This window comes from Littorina saxatilis, linkage group LG11 (genome assembly GCF_037325665.1).
Source record: "Littorina saxatilis isolate snail1 linkage group LG11, US_GU_Lsax_2.0, whole genome shotgun sequence".
Lineage (NCBI taxonomy): Eukaryota > Metazoa > Mollusca > Gastropoda > Littorinimorpha > Littorinidae > Littorina > Littorina saxatilis.
The window spans coordinates 19070086-19080085 of NC_090255.1; the positions used below are offsets into that span (position 1 = coordinate 19070086).

Below are 10000 nucleotides of genomic sequence, written 5' to 3' on the forward strand. Positions count from 1 at the left end.
GCAGAGAATGATTGGACGGTGTGGGTGGCAGGGTTGAAGAATTTGTGGATTACCTAAACTGTGCAAAAATAAATATATTGCACCAATTTTCATACCAAAACGAAAACATTCATTCCTGTGCTGTTATATTCAATGTATGCTATTGAGGGCACTCAACTTGGCTAACTGGAACACTTTTAAGATAAAAGGTGGCCTTTACATGGGTTATTTGACCGCCGCCCAAATAAGGGTACCCCCAAAATAAAACTGATAAAAATGTAATGTATATGAGACAGTGACAAAAGGTCAGGTGTCATGTCTACTGTCCCGAATGACACACGATTATTGACATTTCACCATTGCCAAAAGAATAAACAAATAAGAAATAGGTAGAAAATGAATGTGAAAACTGACTTTAATTGGTGATCAGTATTTTCTATACCACTGACAAATAATCTACTTACACATAGCTGTTTGGCAAATGTATGTTGCATGGGACACACTGACATGAAAGTGGAAGATCTGTGTCCCTCTAGAAAAACTACATATCAAGTTACACTTTTTGTGCTCTTCCATTCCAGTTGGCAATCAATTGTTAACGCATGTTATTAGAAAAAATAGAACGAAAACAGATTAGATAGAATGAAAAATGTACTGGTGATGTCATTTGGGACATACTGACATGAAAACGTCACCTTTTGTCATTGTCTCATCAACTCAAAAGTCGACGAAAATTCATAATCGCTGTATTTCGAAAACGTTGTTTGTTCTCATGTGTTTACACAACTAGCACATTCCGGCAAGTGTCTATACTCAAAAGAAACTTTGGCAGTACTTGAAACAACCATCTGTCATACATGCGAAGTCAAAAATATGTGGGATGTAAGTCAACAAACCTGTGGCAGTTTTTAAAATATTATTTCGTGAAGATTTGAAAGTGTACTCAAACGGTTGAACTACGCCTCGTGCGTAGACACACATTCCTGAAAGTTTCAACGCAACCCACTTGGTCATTGCTAAAATACATGGATTTTAGTTGACTTGGGTATCCCTCAAATTTGACACATAAACATCTCATCCGTGAGATCGACACATACATCAGTAGGTACAATGGCACAACACTAGAAAATAATATGGAAGATGGCGAAATAAAACAACCTGTTCTGGATGGATAATCAAGTTGACTTTCTCTTCGTATACAACAGTGACCCAGTTGTGCCTCAGGAATTGTCGTCGGCTTTTTAAAAGGTACCCGAAGTTTTTGTCACATCTCTTTGTCACGTCAAGGGTATCCTTATTTTGACGGCGTAAATGATGATGTTAAAAAAAAATGTGCCAGATAGCGAAGATGCGAGCCTTTAATGGCATAGACAGTTTGAATAAAATGACACAGGAATAAAAGTTTGAGTTGGGGTATGAAAATGGGTGCAATAATATTTTTGCACAGTTTAGATGCTGACAGTTTTCACAGGCATGCAAGCACATTTGCAGAGAACTGTGCTCTGCAGTCCTTCTTAGCAGCATTTGCAGCGTTTTGTTGTACAGCTCTTCTTGCAGGCACACCTCATGAGTTCTCGGCACACGCTGGATACCTCTTGAAAGCTCGTCCAGAATGACTCCCACTTTCCAGCCTTGAACTGCCAGCCCACAGAGTTTGGAAGTCTAATAGGTAGATGGCTCTTCTCAATCTCATGTCCTGCAGCAGCACCTCACTTGTAAGGGGATTATGGTCAATTTGGCAGCTCTTTTTACTGAAGAGGTACCGTCTAGCACTGTTTACACCCAGTACGTTGCTGGTTTTGTCCTACAAATGTACACCAAAAAGCTCTTGTGCTGCCCTGTCAGTGGTACTCAGCTTACAAAGAGGAGCAGACAACCTGAAGAAAGTTTGAGTGACGTCTTCAAATGCTTGCCATACTTCCCAAGCCTTCTGATTCCCCAATACCATTGAAGAACGACATAGTGTCACAGCCTGTAAGGCTATGCAAAATGGGCAGACAGGGTGACTTCTCTTGGCCAATGGCTTTGGCAATGTGGCGATACACTTCACGAGCAGAAAAAAAACGCAACACAGCTGGAATGAGAAGCAGACTGTCTGGCCTCCTCTACATCCATGGTGCAGGAAATCAGCCTGTGGTACTCTTCACACAAAAGATGAAAAGTGACATTTTTATTTGAATGTATTTGAATAATGTTTACTATCTCAGAGAGTCGGTCAAAGCCGGGTTAGCAAGTCTTCACACAACAGACCAAAATGAAAGAAAATTATATTTCATGAATTCGTATAATTCTTCCTGTTTCAGGTTAAAAAACAAACAAACACAGTTTCCAGTGACCCAACTGATTCTGGAATCTTTCTGACCGCTACATTTATTCGCTTCAAACAGTCGCTAACAGAATGTTGACCATAGTGAGGGTTCGTACGTTAAACCCATCAAATTCACAGAGGTCGCTTACAAATGATGTGCAAACATGTTCCAATTAATACAAATAAAAAAATCTTACTGTTAAGATGTATTAGGTAACAAACCTTGATACAGTAGTACTAGAGAAATCGGCTCCCTTCTGTGGCACCGGAATAAATGCAGAACGCTTGTTCCCAGGAACCGGCATGTGGTGTAACTCTTGTATATATCCTGTAAAAATAAAATTCACACCAATGCACGGTCAACTTAAAATAAGCAAAAGGATGAGAAACAAGCAACAAACCAAAATTGTAAAACTCAAAGAGTGGTACCTCTTCATTTTTCAAAATCACTTATCTCATTTGATTAGCATACACTGTATGCTTTTGTCTGTTACCTACCGTCTTTAAAAGTTTGATCACAACACTGTAAAGACATGGGGAGTGGAGTGTTTTTATCTCCAGCTGGTCATCCTACTATCTGGCCTACCCTCATTCAGTTTTTGACTCTACCCCTCCCCACCTTATGGAAGTCCTTAACGTAGGCAGGACTAATCATTTATCATACCATGAACAATCTCTTTCTCCTCGCCTTTTATTCAAAGTTCGTTTAATCTGTTTAAAATCACCAGCGTGGCGATCATGATTTCCTTACTTGTAATCAACAGATAGATCTAGATCTATCAGCATCACAATCCAGCTTGATGAGCTATTGCAAGATTACTCTGCATTTCAGCGCTTCACCCGATGAATAACAGACCCCAGGGGAGAATTAAACAGTAAAATGATGTGACATTGGTGAATGGATGCGTATTCTTGAAAACTTACCTTCAGAAACGTTGTTTTCGCTCAAATCAAAACACGCAATGTTGCGGAGGCCGCCATCTTGAATTTTCATGCTGCGGATATATAAAATTCTAAAAACGATCAAATTAAATACCAGAACACAAAAATACCCATAAGAGTATTTATGTCATGCATGTGTTATCAGCAGACAACTTCTGGTGCATGGTAAACCATTGAATTTTACATTTGCTGAGTTGGGAATATTTACTGCTGAGCGCTTTTGGTACGAATTTCGTCTGCTGTAAATGCAGCCTTTTATTCCCTATCAAACACAAAAAAAACGATTTCTGAAGTGGCTCTGTATCTGAAATCCCTTAAATAATTATAAGGAACAATACCACAAAGTATGATGTTTGTTGCAAGATGTGAATGATTTATGAGTGCGTCTGCAACATACGAGCCCCACTATTAGTTGACCAATGGCTAAACAACATTAATAGTAACCAGTTCTGTGCTGCTCTATTTGTTGACTTTGCTAAAGCTTTTGACCTAATTGACCATAAACTCCTTATCAAAAAGCTTGAGATTTATGGTTTGGCAACTGATTCTGTTAACATTTTAAAATCTTTCCTGTCAGACAGACAGCAAAGTACTTATCTGAATCAATCATACTCTTGTAAACAAACAGTAAGGTTTGGAGTTCCACAAGGTTCTATTCTTGGTCCTTTACTATTTTCTATCTATATTAATGACCTACCATTATTTGTTAAATGTATGTGTGAACTATTTGCAGATGATACTACAATTCATTCTAGTCACAAAGATCTAAGTGAGCTAGCAAGAGTCCTCCAAGAAAACATTGATCGATTGCTGGAATGGTCAGAACTAAACCATATGTCACTGAACCCAAATAAAACTAAATGCATGCTTCTAACCACTAGACAAAAACGACAAAATCTATCATCAAACTTTCCTAAACTACAAATACAAAATCAAGATGTAACTGAAGTTGATAACCATAAGGTTTTGGGAATAACCATTGATAATAATCTGTCTTGGTCAAAACATTTAGATACACTTTGTAAAAATACTTCTAAAAAAATATATCAGTTATCAAAAATTAAACACTTTCTAGACCTACGCACACGGAAACTGTTTTTTCAGGCATATATTCAATCAACTATTGATTATGCGTCCACAGTGTGGGACTCTGCAAGTGCAAACACTTTGAAACACTTGTGCTCTTTACATAGACGAGCTGTAAAATTAATTCTTTTAAAAAATGCATCTCTCTCTATGTCTGATTATAAAAAATTAAAGATTCTTCCTATCAAATCACGATTCATCTATAACAAAGGTGTAATGATGCATAAAATTATGTCAGGGAATGCACCTACATTCATTGCCTCAGATTTCAAACTGAATAATTCAATAAAACTAAACAAATTAATTACCCCAACCCCTAGAATTGACCTTTACAAATCAAGTCTTTCTTATTCTGGCGCCTTATTGTGGAACTCCATTCCTGATTTAATTAAAATGCAATTCAGTGAAACTTCCTTCAAAGAAATGTATATGCTGTTTCTCTTGGAAACAAGTAAATAATTATGTGATAATAATACATCATTGCTTGATATTCATAATGCATTTTGAATGTCTTTTTAACTGTTTGACATGTTAATTATATACATTGTATTGTAATTAACTTAATTTTTATTTCTTCTTGTTATTAATCGAGTTACCCTCAATGGGCGAGGGCCGGACGAAAAAAAGCATGTATATTTTGCTTATTCTGTTACCCTCGATAAATAAATAAAGTTCAAAGTTCTCTCTCTTTCTCTCCGCCTCTGTCTATCGTTAAATGTGTGTGTATCTCTCTCTCTCTCTCTCTCTCTCTCTCTCTCTCTCTCTCTCTCTCTCTCTCTCTCTCTCTCTCTCTCTCTCTCTCTTGCTCTCTCTCTCTTGCTCTCTCTCTCTTTTGCTCTCTCTCTTATTGCTCTCTCTCTCTCTCTTCCCCTGCCCCCTCCCACCCCTCCCACCATGCACCAACCTGATTTTCCACCGCCCCGTACGTACCAGACACGTAACTAACCCTCACTTAAAAAAAAATACACAAAAGCAAAAGGAGGATCCAGATCTTCACATAACAGATGAGTGAGCTGAGACACAAGGATCGCCTGTCATAGCTATCTTATCATCAACACGCCTGCCTCTCTTTAGTCATAAAATAGAGATCATTATACACCAGCCCCTCTGATAATGAAAACACTTTCGCTTCCAGACTTGTGCCAGAATTTCTCTCCAGCCAGCAACACATAGGAGCTGGAGTGTCTCGATGCCAACCAAAACTGAATTCTGAGAATAGTTTAGGCCCAAAGGTTGGAACATTTTGGACGAAAATCCAGAGTTACGTGGGTAAGGGAAACATAGACTAGACTGTTGTCTGCATTGTCTTTTGATGCAAAATTATCAGGATCCTTCCTCTGCGTAAACATTGTACAATGTGTTGTTTTGTTTGAATCTAACCACCAGTGGTCGTAACAAAGACATTGTCTTTGAAGTTGGGACTCTGGGAACGCCTTCAGTATGGAAAGTTTACTGGCAGACGCATTATTTTGTTTGTATATTTAGCAGCCAAGCTTTGACATAAAGACACTTAGTTATCAGGATGTTTTCTTTGTATTGCATCATGTACACAATTCACAGACTGATTGTCTTGTTTATAATTGGTCAATGTAATTTCGAAATAAAGACATTGTCTTTGGGGCAGGATTTTCGAAGACGCCTTGCTTATGGAAAGTGTGTAGACACATTATGTTGTATTTAGCAGCCAATGATCAAAACACCGACATTGTCTTTAGAGCAGGAACAGCGGACACTGTGACGCCTTCGTTATGAAACGATTACGGATGTATTAATATCGTGTTTCAAATTGGCATAAAGACAATAATTTTTCAACGAACTACTTGGAGATTCCTTCGTTGGGGACGGTTATGCCTGGGTATATGTATGGATTTCGCTACACTAAAACATTTCAAACTGTTTGACAACAACTCTTGTTTTTGTGTGTTTGTTGTTGCAGTTTTGTGTGTATGTATGTATGTGTGTGTGTGTGTGTGTGTGTGTGTGTGTGTGTGTGTGTGTGTGTTAGTGTGTGGTGTATTTGTGTGTGTGTGAGTGTGTATGTGTGTGTGTGTGTGTGTGTGTGTGTGAGTGAGTGTGTGTGTGCGTGTGTTTTGTTTGTTCGTTCATGGGGTGAAACTCCCACGGCTTTTACGTGTATGACCGTTTTTACCCCGCCATTTAGGCAGCCATACGCCGCTTTCGGAGGAAGCATGCTGGGTATTTTCGTATTTCTATAACCCACCGAACTCTGACATGGATTACAGGATCTTTTTCGTGCGCACTTGGTCTTGTGCTTGCGTGTACACACGGGGGTGTTCGGACACCGAGGAGAGTCTGCACACAAAGTTGACTCTGAGAAATAAATCTCTCGCCGAACGTGGGGACGAACTCACGCTGACAGCGGCCAACTGGATACACATAAAATCCAGCGCGCTACCGACTGAGCTACATCCCCGCCCGTGTGCGTGTGTGTGTGTGAGTGTGTGTGTGTGTGTGTGTGTGAGTGTGTGTGTGTGTGTGTGTATGTGTGTGTGTGTGTGTGTGTGCGTAGGGTTAGGTGTGTGTGTGTGGTTATATTTGTTTGCAGTTTGTGGTTCAAGAGTTTGTTTTTGTGCTTTTTGGGAGGCTTTTTTTTTCTTCTCTTTTACTTGTTTGTGCTTGTTCGGTTGTTTGGTTGTTTGTTTTTACTTGTTTGTGATTATTATGTTCGTACTGTTAATGTCTTCTTCCTCGATGCACCTTTATTTGTGAGGTACCATTCAGCATTTGTTGCCTAGAATACCGTTGGTTATCCTTGGTTCAACGTCGTTGCTCTTTTCACCGTCATCTTCCTCTCCTTCTCCTCTTCTTCTGCCATCTGCGATCTCTCTGACTTCACGAATCGTCACCTCTCAAGTCAAAAATAATCAGTGTTTCGGCTATTCTTTCTTTATTTGGTGTTTAACGTCGTTTTCAAGCACGAAGGTTATATCGCGACGGGGGGAGATGGGATAGAGCCACTTGTCAATTGTTTCTTGTTCACAAAAGCACTAATCAAAAATTTGCTCCAGGGGCTTGCAACGTAGTACAATATATTACCTCACTGGGAGAATGCAAGTTTCCAGTACAAAGGACTTAACATTTCTTACATACTGCTTGACTAAAATCTTTACAAAAATTGACTATATTCTATACAAGAAACACTTAACAAGGGTAAAAGGAGAAACAGAATCCGTTAGTCGCCTCTTTCGACATGCTGGGGAGCATCGGGTAAATTCTGGTAAATTCTTTCTCGTCCCAACCAATATGGGACTCCCCCTAACCCGCGGGGGGGGGGGGGGGGGGGGGGGGGTAGTATTTCGGTTATATATCTGGATGGTTGTTGAGTGACTGAAAAGTGACATATTCTCAAACTCACCGGCTGTGTTTCTGTATTTTCCTTCTGTCCCAAATAATGATTCTTTTTTTGTTCTGGTGTTTCAGATCTTACCGGAGACATGACGATCACATGACTTCATCACCAGGATTGTGCCAGATGACTGGGAAACCTTCTGGAACCTCTTGCAGGGCGAATTCTGGGTGATCTGCTATCCAGACAGACCTTCTACATACAGTAAGGTGTGAATTGTGTATGTGTGGGTATATGGGGGGGGGGGGGTGTTGGGAGTGTGTGTGTGTGTGTGTGTGTGTGTGAGTGTGTGTGTGATGTGTTTGTGTGTGTGTGTGTGTGTATGTGTGTGTGTATGTGCGCGTGTGTGTGTGTGTGTGTGTGTGTGTGTGTGTGTGTGTGTGTCTGTATCTGTCTCTCTGTTTGTCTGTGTTTCTCTGTCTGTCTATCTATCTGTCTGCCTGTCTGTCTGTCTGTCTGTGTGTGTGTCTCTCTCTCTCTCTCTCTCTGTCTGTCTGTCTGTCTGTCTCTCTCTCTCTCTCTCTCTCTCTCTCTCTCTCTCTCTCTCTCTCTCTCTCTCTCATAAACTATTATGTTTGTTTCACCCCTTCACAATGTCTTGCAATTGATGAAGAGGTAAAACAAGATGACAAATATTAGAAAATGCATGCAATGTATAGCCATTTAAAGATACTGAACGAACAAATAACTTGCAACAGTTTGCGCTGTTGTGAAGGGGTAATAGACTCTCAGAACTTTATTAACCAATATAGCAAGAGGTCAATCCTTCCCCACACTTTACAGGAAATTGCGCCACCCCCACGACAAAGGTCACAGAGGGGAGGGGGAGGGGGAGGGCGAGGATACGGGGGGGGGGGGGGGGGGGACTTAGTGGAATCTTGAGCCACTTTATCAAAGTGACATCAGACCTAAACAACCTGTTTTAATCCGGCTCCGTTGGCCCGTGTTTGCACCTCAAGTTGTGTCTGAAGAACGTGTCGTGATTTCTTTGAAGTCACAGGTTTTGCCGGTTGAAGAGGGGTACGTGTGGGCGGAGAGGGGGGGGGGGGTGGGTGGTATGGCGGGCAAGAGTGCAAGTTTTGGAAAGGTCATCGATTTTGAAACCAACGTGATTTGTTTGTAAATTAGTCACCGACTTGAATTACCGATGTGGTGTGACTGCGTTACAGGTTTTGGGGGCTACGAGAGGGAAGAGGGGGTGCTACGAGAGGGGGGGGGGGGGGAATGCAAGAGTCAGAGTTTGGGTAAGGTGATTTTTTAAGCAGAATGTGGAATCCGTGTTTGGAAATTAGTCATTTCATTTCCTGTTCTGAAAAGCATCTCAAGTTCTGTGCGAAGGCAACATTAAGTGTCAGTCAGTATTGATGGCCGCAGGAACGGTCATCTATTGGAATGCGTTCGGAGAGGTGACATGTCTCGTTTTGTTACCGTTCTCACGAGATCAGTTACAGTTTTTCTCTCTCTCTCTGTCTCTCTCTCTCTCTCTCTCTCTCTCTCTGTCTCTCTCTCTCTCTCTGTCTCTCTCTCTCTCTCTCTCTCTCTCTCTCTCTCTCTCTCTCTCTCTCTCTCTCTCTCTCTCTCTCTCAGAAGTGGGGTAAAGCACTTTGGTCTTCAGTCTTTGGGTTATAGCTTTCAGTGGAGAAGATGCCAACATGAAATTGCACTATGCTCTACTATTTATTGTCCTTGTCTATCGGACACGAACAAGGAAAGCTACAATCGCCCCAGGCCATATATACTCTTTGTTTCCTGAGCCTGGACCATTGAGACGGTTACCTCATAGATCTGTTCATTCTTCAGTTTGTCGGTGTCAAAAGTTATACCCCCATTCCACACAACCGTTCTTTGTTCCGTTCCCGTACCAACCAAGGAATGCTGCCACAACAATGGAACGCTGCGCAAACGGCCGTTTTTGTGCATCTTTCAGCAGCGTCTGACCATAGTGGCAGCCGTCCTTGGTCGGTAAGGGAACGGGACCTAGAACGGATGTGTAGAATGCGGGTATGACAACTCAGTGTGTGAGAGCGTTACCGTTGCGTTACCGTTGTTTTAAGTTCCTTTAACGATCCAAGCGTTCCGTTACCGATGGGTTGAGGTTCCATTACCGTTCATTCTGATCGGGAGGGGAACCGCTACATATCTGAACATGCAGCCCAAACTCAGCCGTCCCTACCGACCCTACCGTTCAAAGCAGTTCCGTTAACGATCAGCTACGTTCATTGCGGTTCTGTCCCGATCCCTCCCGTGCCCGCACCGTTCCTTGGTCGGTACGGGAACGGGACCTAGAACGGTTGTGTGGAAAGGGGGTATAAGACTCG

The 10000-nt window shown here is 41.4% G+C and overlaps 1 long non-coding RNA gene across 1 annotated transcript in view; it reads left to right on the forward strand.

The window, feature by feature from the left end:
* The window catches only part of LOC138979946 (uncharacterized), a 233935-nt gene that overhangs the window by 86016 nt on the left and 137919 nt on the right, over positions 1–10000 (forward strand). The gene's annotated exons all lie outside the window — the stretch shown is intronic.